Here is a 13,495-nt window from a genome sequence, read left to right on the forward strand (position 1 = left end):
TTCTGCCCTGCTATCGCCGTGTCCGCTATTTACTATCCTTGTCAGCTGCACGATGAAAGTGCACTGGTCACACGTTCATCCGTCGGCCGCCAAAGTTTATAATTTTGTACTTTTTATCGACAGACGTTCTGCTCCCGTGTGTGACTGCCGTTTTGGCATCATTCCATCATACAGCCCATTAGTTGTTACCACCAGCTCCTATCTTCATAGTATTAATAAATAAATTTTAATTTAATTAAATTTAACTATCACCAGCTTGTATCTCCACAGTATTAATGACACAAATTTTAAATAAATTAAACAGCCAAGGGACTGTATGATGGGATGGTACCAAAGTGGCACTCACGTATGACAGTGGAATGTCTATAGACGAAAAATTCAAAATTTCGCCGGATAAAGAGGAAATTTGTTTAGCAATAAGACATATTAACTAGTCAGCTTTGTATAAATAAGTGTAATGTGTGTTATGAATCCTGTGCAGATATAATTTAGTCAGAACAGCCAATGGACTACACGTATATCGTAAAGATGCAATTAATTTTTATCTCATCTGTATTTTTCATTCCATCACTTACATTATGTTAAAGAGACCTGTTTACAGAAAATTGTCTAACGGATATCATATTATTTCCTTTGCTGCATATATTAGTAGATTGTTAATTAGTATTTGTTTCTTAATGACATGTTTGTACAACCTACCTTTTATATACATGCAACTTCATCTTCATTCTTATCTGCTGTTGGTTTCTGTAGATATCTACATTTTCGTTTTACTTAACTCAGATGTAGAAAAGAAGACGTGACATAAGTTAGCCCTTATCTTCTGCATGCTGGCCTCTTTATCTTCATCCCTTCCTCTCTACAAACCTTTAAGCATCCCACCATTCCCACAATCAGCTACGACGTGCACTTCTTGCTGTCTTTGTTCATGAGCAAGTACCTTGTTTCTGCGAACATCTTACAAAACAAAACACAATATTGCCTCCTATGTGACTGTATCACATTTTACCTACAAAACAACTAGATTAGTGGGATATCCCTTTTGTCTTGTATCATCACCGTGACCAATCATTTGCGCGGCCTCTTGGGGCAGTTACTCCTGTTCTTCTTACCTTCCACCATGGCCGTCCGTGGAGTTGTGGACAGCACAAACCCTTATCCCCGCTCTGTAAACTCCTTCTTCTCTCTCCGACTTGTATGTTACCACTTCGGCCTATATGTAAAAAAACCAAACAAATGCGTATGTACTCTAAGACGTCAAAGCAGACACGCACTTACACGTCGACCTCCACTGCGCTCAGTTGTGCCGAAAACATAGATATGTAGGCTTTCAATTGTACTGCGGGTAGTGCGTTTTGGGTGGCGGCCATCCTGCATGATTCTATTCGAACCTTCATTGTTTTCGATTTTTTTTCAACTGGGATCGAAGTGGTGATACTACGTCACGTGCCCAGTGACCCTTGCTGAGCATGGTGCTGTAGACGTTGAACGGCGAGTCTCGTTCGACACGCTTCCTGTGCTGGTCGAAGACTGTGAGACAGCCAATTGTCCGCATAATTCGCAAAATTTCAGTCTGTCCTTAATGATGGCGAGACCACTGTCGATCAGAACGACCGCTGCGGCAATGGCTGCTACTGTAACTGGCCAATTTTGAGTTATGAATGCATATAGCGTTCCAGACGGCGCATCATCGGCGAACGACATCCGTCATACTCTAAATCGTCATACTCTAAATCGGTTGTGCCACACGTGCACTATAGCAAATGACATGCAGACCTTTCATTATATCCTGCCTCGGGCACGGGTGTGTGTGATGTCCTTAGGTTAGTTAGGTTTAAGTAGTTCTAAGTTCTAGCGGACTGATGACCTCAGATGTTAAGCCCCATAGTGCTCAGAGCCATTTGAACCATTTTGAACCTTCCATTAAACTTGCACCATTCTTCGACGAATCTCCGTTGCCTGCACTCCTTGCGCATCCAGGAAATGCATTACACGCCTTCGATCCAAAGCCTCCACTCTGCTGTTTCCAGCGCGACTGATTGTGAGTGCAGTGGACGGTCGTCACGTGCGTGAGCTAGCTCCGTCGCCACGTGTGTGGACACCCATGTACCTCTAGCGGCGAATTGTGGACCTTTTATAGAGACCACAGCTCTTCCTAAAACTGTTTGGTTACTATCGTTTCACTTGTCCCTTCTTTGGTGGGCCGAGGTTCGACGTGCCGGATCATGGGCCACTGGTCGCCACCAGGTGCAGGGCCTGGGTTCATGTCCGGTAGCCTCCATTACAATATCATGGGCCAAAACTACTGTTTTTGTCTCCTCTACAAATCGAGCACTGCAGTCCGTGGGTTCGACGTCGAGTACCCTACGTCCTTTGGGCGTCGACCCGAGCCCCCTGTGATAATTTTTCATCTCACAGTAGCACTTGCAACCTATGTCCTCAACTGCTCGCTCGTTGTATTCCAATCTCCGTCTTCTCCTTAAGTATTTAGCCTCTACAGTTCTCTCTAGTACCATGGGAGTTAGTCTCTGATGTCGTAACAGATGTCCTATCAGCCATTCCCTTCTTGCTGTTAGTGTTTTCCGTGTATTGCTTCCCTCACCGATTCTATGGAGAGCCTCCTAGTTCCTTACCTTATAATCTGTCCACTTAATTTTTGACATTCCTCTGTAGCACCACATGTCAAATGCTTCTGTTCTCTTCTGTTTCAGTTATCCAACAGCCCATCATTTATTGTCATTCAATCCTATGCTCAAAAAGTACACTCTCAGACATTTTTTCCTCAAATTAAGGTCTACGTTTGATACTTTTAGACTTCTCTTCACTGGGAATGTCCTTTCTGCCAATGCTAGTCTCATTTTTATATCGTTCTTGCTCTGTAAATCATGAGTTAGTTTGCTGTGTAGGTAGTACAATTCCTTAACTTAATCTGCTTCGTAACCAGCAACCCTAATGTTAAGTTTCTCCATGTTCTTATTTCTTCTACTTCTCATTACTTTAGCTTTCTTCGATTTATTCTGTACATAATCTGTTCTCATTAGACTCGTCATTGAAGTCAACAGATCCAGTAATTCCTTTTCATTTTCACTACAGATACTTCCGTCATCAATGAGTCTTATCATCGGTATCCTTTCGACTTGAACTTTAGTCCCGCTCTTGTGCCCCCTTTTCTAATATCCATCATTTCTTCTTCGATGTATCGACTGCACAACACGAGCAGAGATTACATCTGTAAGGTGGCAGAATAAATGGTCAGATTCGCACCTTACATGAGACCTTTACAAATCGCAAGGTGAAGATGACACCTAACGTAAATCGACAGTTATAAGAACATTTGCCTATCAATGGGATGACAGTCAATCGACGGTAATTAACACAACATTCCTATACAATGCATGTCTTTGAGTGGAAGGTAGAACTTTTAGTTTTGAAAAACGAACTCCACAAAGGCGTAGCGAAGCTGCGCTGTGGGAGTTACGCCGGCAACCACTTAAATGGTTGGCAGAAAGGACGACAGCGACCCCGGGCCAGGTGATTCAAGCTGGAGGGCCGCCTGTAGCGAGGGCATCGGTACAAGAGCAGAGAAGAAGTTTTAGAAAACTGCATTGCGAAATTCCAATGGGATACGAACAAAAGCAAGTGACGCATTTTCTTGCAGCGAGTGCAACACACAGAAAGGTCAATGTATGTTAGGCACCTAGAATGGGCACAAAAGTCACTAGGAAGGAGAAAACTACTGAAGTTTCGACGCAGTTTGATAAAAGAGACGTTGCGATTGGTAGAGAGTGTTTCTACACAATAAGAATTACGCTCCTGTTGGTCGAAAAAGCCATGATATGAAAAAGGAACCCAAGTGGAGGCAGTTCTGCCATGAGGCCGGCCACGGTGGCGCTTCATTCCGGAACGCAGGTTCGAATCCTGCCTCGGGCATGGATTTGTGTGATGGCCTTAGATTAGTTAGGTTTAAGTAGTTCTAATTTCTAGGGGACTGACGACCTCAGATGTTAGGTCCTATAGTGCTCAGAGCCATTTGAATCTGCCATGAGGAGAACAAGAGAGAAATTTTGTGGGGTACTCTTCTCTGAAGTGGCGTCAAGTGCAGAAAGGAGCGCTTCACGCTCCGTATGACGCAGAGAAGAAATTGGTGTGCACACTGAGCTCACAACGGGTGCACTGCAGCTAAAATTAGCTGTAGCAACGTTTAGCTCCAACTGTGGAGAAACGAACCAGCCAGATTAGTTAACTGTTCTTGTAAGAACTGAGAGGTCACTATAATATGCATGCTGCTCCAACCATGCACGGTGTATATCGCCACATACTAAGACTAGGCCTGAGTACTTGTTTTCTCGCATAACGAGAAACATAGGGAAAGTTTCTACTGGAAAGTTCAGCAAAGGCCAGATTAGTTTTATAAGAATTTCAGTGTGAGAGAGCAGCCTTGCACACAGTAGTAAGTCGCAGCTTAAAGTAAATACCGAGTGCAGAGGCGTAAACTTTGTTGGTTCACTAGCTTGCGTCCACTGTAATCTCGCCCGTCCTTGGGTAACCTTGCGCTCAAATTTGTCACTTGAATAACCATCCACCGTAGACTTGATTGTCATCCTAAATAGTACCGAACTTTGAACCGGACTCAGACGATTTTCGTAGTACTGACCAACATCATAATGTATGTGTAGCGGCAATTTTGTAAAGAAACGTCCAATTAAACTTTCATATCATTGTGCCTAGGATTAATGTAATGAATCTTTCAATTAAACTTTCATAATTTTGTGCTTCAGATTAATGTTCTTTCAGAGAGTTAATATTTAACATTGTTGTGTATAAACTTATTTCACTCTTTGATGTTGACAAGATACATTATCCATTGCGCTGTTTTTATGTTGGTGAGTTGAAAACTGTGTAAAAAGCTGTAACTTGGTGAGAAATGTTGCGTCATTAAACTTGTCATTTCACCTCCCACATTTGTTCTCAATTCAAAACTAAACCCTCACCCTTACACATCCCTGTCTTACATCCTTTTTAATGCGATCCACTCTTATTGTTCGCTCTTGGTTCTTGTACATATTGTATATTAGCCATTTTTCTCTACATCTTAGCTCTATTTTTTTCAGGGTTTCGAACATCTTCCACCATTGTCGAACGCTTTTTCCAGGTTAACTGATACTATGAATGTGTCTTCCTCCCACTTCAACCGTGCTCCCATTATTAACCCATCGGATTTAACCGTGGAGTTCCTGCTGCACTCTAAATGTGAGAGCCCTGACATTTAATTTCACCGAAGGTTCTTTTGACTTTCCTATATGCTAAATCACCCTTTCCTATAATCACTTCATTTTCGATTTCATCACATTTTTCATGTTGCCCTTTCGCTTTACCTTCCCTGCACTTCCTATTTATTTCATTCCTAAGTGACTTGTATGTCTGTATTGCTTAATTTCCATAAACATTTTTGTACTTCCTTCTCTCGTCGATCAACTGAAGTGTTTCTTCTGTTATCCATGAAACTTTCGCAGTTACCTTCCTTGAAAGTACTTTGTTCTCTCCAACCCTTTTTAGAGGTATCCATTCCTCTCCAACTCAACTGCTTACCACGCTACTAATTATCGCTATTTATAGTCTCAGATAACTTCAAGTGTATCTGTTCATTCCTTAGCACCTCCGTATCCCACTTCTTTGCGCACTGATTCTTCCTGACAAGTCTCTTAAATTTCAGACTACTTTTCACCATTAGCAAACTGATAATGGGTACGCCTTACAATCCAGTATCTGGTATGCGAATCTTTGCCTGACCAAGATGTAACCTAACTGAAATTTTCCTGTATCTCACGGCATTTTCCAAGTATACCTCTTCTCGTGTGATTCTTGAACAGAGTATTCGCTATTACTACCTGAAATTTATTGCAGAACTCAATTACTCTTTCTCATCTCTGATTCCTACTATAACGTCCATACTCTTCCATAATCCTGTGACGTAACCCAATGGTTTAAGGTGTTTCTCGGCTGTGGCTACAGTTTGTAAAGACCGTAACTGTATGCCACCAACCAGAGCAGAGTCTACCAAGAGTGACATCAGGGAGAGAGGACCATTATTTGGCCTTAAGGGCATGGCGGTACCGCCTTTGTACTCCGCACTAACTGGAATCTGACTTCTTACCATCCACTGGACACGTTGTAGCGACGCAGACGGTGTGCAGAAGGCTTCGATAGAGTGGCCATTATCGTCGGAAATCTGCTGTAGGTATACCTCTGACGCATCTTCACAGATCCCATTTCGGGACCCATGAATTGTGGAAAGAGACCGATTATTAGGAGGATCCCTGATGGTGTGACTACCCGAGCAGCTCTTCAAGACATTTACAGGTGAATAGGTAAGGTTTAACTGCTATCAGGTATCGTGACGAGATCTTGGGACCGCATGTGCGGCTGTTGCGAGGTGCTGTGGGCTCAGACTTCGTACTGATAGAGAATAATTCCCGACCGCATAGAGTATGGGTGCTCGTAGATTTCTTGGAATATATTGCACGAGTGGCGAGGCTTGCTCGCTGTTCCGATTTGAAACCCATAGAGCGTGTCTGGGATGCATTGCGGAGACCTGCTGCGACACGCCAGTATCCACCAACGACTCCCCAAGACTTGCCACCAGCTCCGCAGGAGAAATGGACGTTAGGGCCCCAACGTGAGACTCGTGACGTCATTCATTGCATGGCGCGTCGTTGTCAGGCGTGTTTGCTGCCAGAGGTTGACCACCATCTCATATTTAGTAATCACTTGTCGGAATATAAGCAAATCCGTTTAAGCATGTCGCAGCTGTTTACGTTCTGTATTCCTTACATTTCCGGTTGTTGCTTTAATTTTGGACACCAGCATTTATTGAAATTAGCATTTCCCTTTTTATTCTATCTTCCCTGTTGTTGTTGTGGTCTTCAGTCCCGAGACTGGTTTGATGCAGCTCTCCATGCCACTCTACCCTGCGCAACCTTAGTCATCTCCCAGTACCTACTGCAACCTACATCCTTCTGAATCTACTTAGTGTATTCATCTCTTGGGCTCTCTCTACGACTTTTACCCTCCACGCTGCCCTCCAATACTAAATTGATTATGCCTTGATGCCTCAGAACATGTCCTACCAACCGATCCCTTCTTCTGGTCAAGTTGTACCACAAACTTCTCTTCTCCCCAATCCTATTCAGTACTTCCTCATTAGTTATGTGATCTACCCATCTAAACTTCAGCATTCTTCTGTAGCACCACATTTCGAAAGCATCCATTCTCTTCTTGTCTAAACTATTTATCGTCCATGTTTCACTTCCATGCATGGCTACACTCCATATAAATACTTTCAGAAAAGACTTCTTCACACTTAAATCTATACTCGATGTTAAAAAATTTCTCTTCTTCAGAAACGCTTTCCTTGCCATTGCCAGTCTACATTTTATATCCTCTCTACTTCGACCATCATCAGTTATTTTGCTCCTCAAATAGCAAAACTCCTTTACTACTTTAAGTGTCTCATTTCCTAATCTAATTCCCTCAGCATCACCCGACTTCATTCGACTCCATTCCATTATCCTCGTTTTGCTTTTGTTGATGTTCATCTTATACACTCCTGGAAATTGAAATAAGAACACCGTGAATTCATTGTCCCAGGAAGGGGAAACGTCATTGACACATTCCTGGGGTCAGATACATCACATGATCACACTGACAGAACCACAGGCACATAGACACAGGCAACAGAGCATGCACAATGTCGGCAATAGTACAGTGTATATCCACCTTTCGCAGCAATGCAGGCTGCTATTCTCCCATGGAGACGATCGTAGACATGCTGGATATAGTCCTGTGGAACGGCTTGCCATGCCATTTCCACCTGGCGCCTCAGTTGGACCAGCGTTCGTGCTGGACGTGCAGACCGCGTGAGACGACGCTTCATCCAGTCCCAAACATGCTCAATGGGGAACAGATCCGGAGATCTTGCTGGCCAGGGTAGTTGACTTACACCTTCTAGAGCACGTTGGGTGGCACGGGATACATGCGGACGTGCATTGTCCTGTTGGAACAGCAAGTTCCATTGCCGGTCTAGGAATGGTAGAACGATGGGTTCGATGACGGTTTGGATGTACCGTGCACTATTCAGTGTCCCCTCGACGATCACCAGAGGTGTACGGCCAGTGTAGGAGATCGCTCCCCACACCATAATGCCGGGTGTTGGCCCTGTGTGCCTCGGTCGTATGCAGTCCTGATTGTGGCGCTCACCTGCACGGCGCCAAACACGCATACGACCATCATTGGCACCAAGGCAGAAGCGACTCTCATCGCTGAAGACGACACGTCTCCATTCGTCCCTCCATTCACGCCTGTCTCGACACCACTGGAGGCGGGCTGCACGATGTTGGGGCGTGAGCGGAAGACGGCCTAACTGTGTGCGGGACCGTAGCCCAGCTTCATGGAGACGGTTGCGAATGGTCCTCGCCGATACCCCAGGAGCAACAGTGTCCCTAATTTGCTGGGAAGTGGCGGTGCGGTCCCCTACGGCACTGCGTAGGATCCTACGGTCTTGGCGTGCATCCGTGCGTCGCTGCGGTCCGGTCCCAGGTCGACGAGCACGTGCACCTTCCGCCGACCACTGGCGACAACATCGATGTACTGTGGAGACCTCACGCCCCACGTGTTGAGCAATTCGGTGGTACGTCCACCCGGCCTCCCGCGTGCCCACTATACGCCCTCGCTCAATGTCCGTCAACTGCACATACGGTTCACGTCCACGCTGTCGCGGCATGCTACCAGTGTTAAAGACTGCGATGGAGCTCCGTATACCACGGCAAACTGGCTGACACTGACGGCGGCGGTGCACAAATGCTGCGCAGCTAGCGCCATTCGACGGCCAACACCGCGGTTCCTGGTGTATTCGCTGTGCCGTGCGTGTGATCATTGCTTGTACAGCCCTCTCGCAGTGTCCGGAGCAAGTATGGTGGGTCTGACACACCGGTGTCAATGTGTTCTTTTTTCCATTTCCAGGAGTGTATACTCCTCTCAAGACACTGTCCATTCCATTCAACTGCTCTTCCAAGTCCCTTGCTGTCTCTGAAAGAATTACAATGTCATCTGCGAACCTCAAAGTTTTTATTTCTTCTCCATGGATTTTAATACCTACTCCCAATTTTTCTTTTGTTTCCTGTACTGCTTGCTCAATATACAGATTGAATAACATAGGGGAGAGACTACAACCCTGTCTCACTCCCTTCCAACCACTGCTTCCCTTTCATGCCCCTCGACTCTTATAAGTGTCATCTGGTTTCTGTACAAATTGTAAATTGCCTTTCGCTCCCTGCATTTTACCCCTACCTTTCCTTAATCTTTCTTCTAAGATAAGTCGTAAGGTCAGTATTGCCTCACGTGCTCCAGTATTTCTACGGAATCCAAACTGATCTTCCCTGAGGTCGGCTTCTACTAGTTTTTCCATTCGTCGCGTTACTATTTTGCAGCTATTGCTTATTAAACTGATAGTTCGTTAATTTTCACATATGTCAACACCCGCTTTCTTTGGGATTGGAATTATTATATTCTTCTTGAAGTCTGAGGGTATTTCGCCTGTTCCATACATCTTGCTCACCAGATGGTAGAGTTTTGTCAGGACTGTCTCTCCCAAGGCCGTCAGTACTTCCAATGGAATGTTGTCTACTCCGAGGGCCTTGTTTCGACTCAGGCCTTTCAGTGCTCTGTCAAACTCTTCACGCAGTATCGTTTCTCCCATTTCATCTTCATCTACATCCTCTTCCATTTCCACAATATTGTCCTCAAGTACATCGCCCTTGTATAGATCCTCTATATACTCCCTCCACCTTTCTGCTTTCCCTTCTTTGGTTAGAACTGGGTTTCCATCTGAGCTCTTGATGATCATACAAGTGGTTCTCTTTTCTCCAAAGGTCTCTTTAATTTTCCTGTAGGCAGTATCTATCTTACCCCTAGTGAGATGTGTGTCTACATCCTTACATTTGTCCTCTAGCCATCCCTGCTTAGCCATTTTGCACTTCCTTTAGATCTCATTTTTGAGACGTTTGTATTCTTTTTGCCTGCTTCATTTATTGCATTTTTATATTTTCTCCTTTCATTAATTAAATTCAATATTTCTTCTGTTACCCAAGGATTTCTACTAGCCCTTGGTCCTCTGCTGCCTTCACTACTTCATCCCTCAAAGCTACCCATTCTTCTTCTACTGTATTTCTTTTCCGCATTCCTGACAATTGTTCGATTATGATCTCCCTGAAACTCTGTACAACCTCTGGTTCTTTGAGTTTATCCAGGTCCCATCACCTTAAATTCCCACCTTTTTGCAGTTTCTTCAGTTTTAATCTACAGGTCATAACCAATAGATTGTGGTCTGAGTCCACATCTGCCCCTGGAAATGTCTTACAGTTTAAAACCTGGTTCTTAAATCTCTAGCTTACCATTATATAATCTATCTGATACCTTTTAATATCTCCAGGGTTCTTCCATGTATACAACCTTCTTTTATGATTCTTAAACCAAGTGTTAAATATCTATCTTCCCTATTACTTTAAAAATTTCTGATATTCCACCTTACAACTCTTAGGACGTTATCCTTCTGTTGGTTATGCAATATTTTTCTCATGCTCACCTCCCCTTGGCTAGTCGGAATCTTTTGCCAACGGAGAGATCATCATGACACTTTTCCAATTACAGGCTACGAGTCCTGTGGGTACACGTTATTTGTCTTAATTCAGTGGTTTCCATTGCCTTCTGCAACCTCATGCCATTGACCACAGCTGATTTTCCCGCCTCTTGGGGGCAGTTTCCGGCCTCATGAACAAGAGAGTGCCCTTACCCTCTGTCCGCTTCTCCGCCCTCTATGACAAGGCCGTTAGTAGACTGGTGGTGATTTCCGTGCTGTAAGGCTTCCGCCGCCATTGATGAGGATTTTTATTGAAAATTTAAGCAGTGACGGGCTCGAACCGAAGACGTTTTTATTACAAATCAAAGACCCTACCCATACACCAGGAGTCGGTTATAATCCACTGGCAAATAAGTAAAGGTTTCAGCTTGCCCTTATAATGTATAAACAAGGTGGCTCTCCTTGCCTTTTGTGATACTTTTATCCAGGGCTCTCTACCATAGTAGACCAAAATTGAAAACAGAAACAAGGAAGATTAATGTTTAAAGCCCCATGGCCAATTAGATGTATGTGAATTCCTAATGGACCAAACTGCTTAGGTCATCGGTCCCTAGACTTACACACTACTTAAACTAACTTAAACTACTTTATGCTAAGAACAACAAACTCCCACGCAGGCCGCGACATGGCGCCCCAAACCGCACGGCTACTCCGCGCGGCCGAGGTCATTAGACACCGAGAAGAAACTCGGATTAGTGAATATTGGAAAACAGAATCGGCCGCGCCCTTTCCAAAGGAAGTGTCCTAGCATTTGTCTTAAGCGCTTTGTCGGAATCACAAAAAACTAAATCTGAATGGCCAGGCGCGGATTTGCACCGTCGTCCTCCCGATTGCGAGTCCATTGGGCTGATCGATGTGACATCTCGCGCGGTAGGAGAGAGTTCAAACCGGTTAATAGATGTGCTTAATGAGGCAGATAGTATTCCATATTGTATGTTTTATTTTTGAGTGTGTTGGCTCAGCTTCGTTTTGATATAGGATCCTTTGTTGTACTGCACTGTATAGGTTTTTCGTCATGACGTTACAGTTTATTGATATTCTGTAGGACGGTTGGCGCTTCTTCGGCCTGCTCTGTTGTTTCTCAAGTAACCGGTAAGATTTTCTGTCGCATATTCGCAATGATGCAACATATTTTTCATCAATACAGCAATGGATTGTGCCATAATATTGACTAATTTAATAACTTTAACTCCCCTTATCATTTGCAGGATTTCAAACGGGATTTTGACGTTTACGTCCGAACCAGCAGACTGCCATTTCTAACATGCATGTGTTGTTCAGGGAAACATGAGGTCAACGATGCTCTCTCGTACTTTTCCGCATTTCGTTTTTACCTACCGGGGACGCACGTTTCTACTGCTCCGTAAAACCGCCGTCTGCCGTAACTGCCCACAATGAAACTGCTTTAAAACCGCGTTATTGCTAACCATCTATTGTCTCGAGGTTTTCCTGTGCTGCGAAACCTTTTGACGGTATGATGAAAGACTCTTTCATCAGCATTATAGTCGTTGCAGTTGATCCGCAGGAGTTTTAACCTATTTCACTAACATCTGTGGCAGATTTCTAGAACGTATTCTAAACTGAAACGAAATTTGAAAAATTCCATCGTTGATACTTCGGTGGCACGCAGTGCAACGTATTTTATGACGTGGAAGATTGCAAATATTGCTCGGGCTACACTTTAATAACGTCGGTTGTTCCTACAACATTCGTGGTCGATTTCAGAATACCCGTTCTATCCTCAGATAATCTGGGAAACCAGTCACATATGTATCGATGTAGTGAAGTACGCATTTGCATTAACAGCCGAGTATTACTGGTGTGCTGCCATACCACTCTACCACGGAAGTAAAACTATGCAAAATTAAGCAGGAAGTATTTTGTTCTATTCTACCAAACATACTAAAACTGATCGTGGAGCATACCAGCCAAAACTAATGAAGCAGGAAAAAAATGATCTTTCCCGAGGAAACAAGCAACAATTGCAGATGGTGCGAAACCAAAATCAAAAGCTTCGTGCGTAAATCGCTAGAACTCTTTATAAAGGCAACGATATGGATTTGACGTTTCTGCTTGCGACAAGATTTTGATCCAGTGTCACACTGATGTGCATAAAATAACATAGGATCATGCGGGATGTCGAGGCAGCTTTAAAAAAATACAAAAAATTTAAAACAGGCGTGAAGTGTCTTAAACTGTGGGATTGAGTAACCACAAATAATTCCTTTGCCATACAAAAATTTGAAAGTAACTGTTTGTACAGAAACGCTTTCCTTGCCATTGCCAGTCTACAACTTAAGTAGGCCAAAAAACAAATTATCGATGCACATCACATGTCTTGCCTCACTTATAACTTATGAAAACAATTACAGAGCGGTTACAAAGTGTATGAGTGTCAAAGATGCAGTGTTAAATTTACAGTGATACATTACAAAGACATGGTGTTTCGGGAAAAAGGGTCAAATATTACATATTATACACCAAATATAGCGCCTTAAATACAGAGGAATAAATGGAATTTCGTTTATTAATGAATTAAAATCTCCTTTACCAAAGTTGGAAAGAAATAAGTGTGGATAAGGAAGTGGGTAAAAATCATGTGTTGTATAAACAGTAATGACAACTCTACATTAAAATTTATTAACATTTAGTTGCATAAAAGTTACTGTCTACATCCGATACATATAATTCTATAAGACGCTTTAATTTATCTGCAGATAGGTGGAGGAATTTTATTTATATTGCAGCGCGGAAGGTGCTTTCTGGATGCTTTTCAAGAAAGAAGTGGTATCCAACTCAGTC

This window comes from Schistocerca gregaria, chromosome 8 (assembly GCF_023897955.1).
Source record: "Schistocerca gregaria isolate iqSchGreg1 chromosome 8, iqSchGreg1.2, whole genome shotgun sequence".
Classification (NCBI taxonomy): domain Eukaryota; kingdom Metazoa; phylum Arthropoda; class Insecta; order Orthoptera; family Acrididae; genus Schistocerca; species Schistocerca gregaria.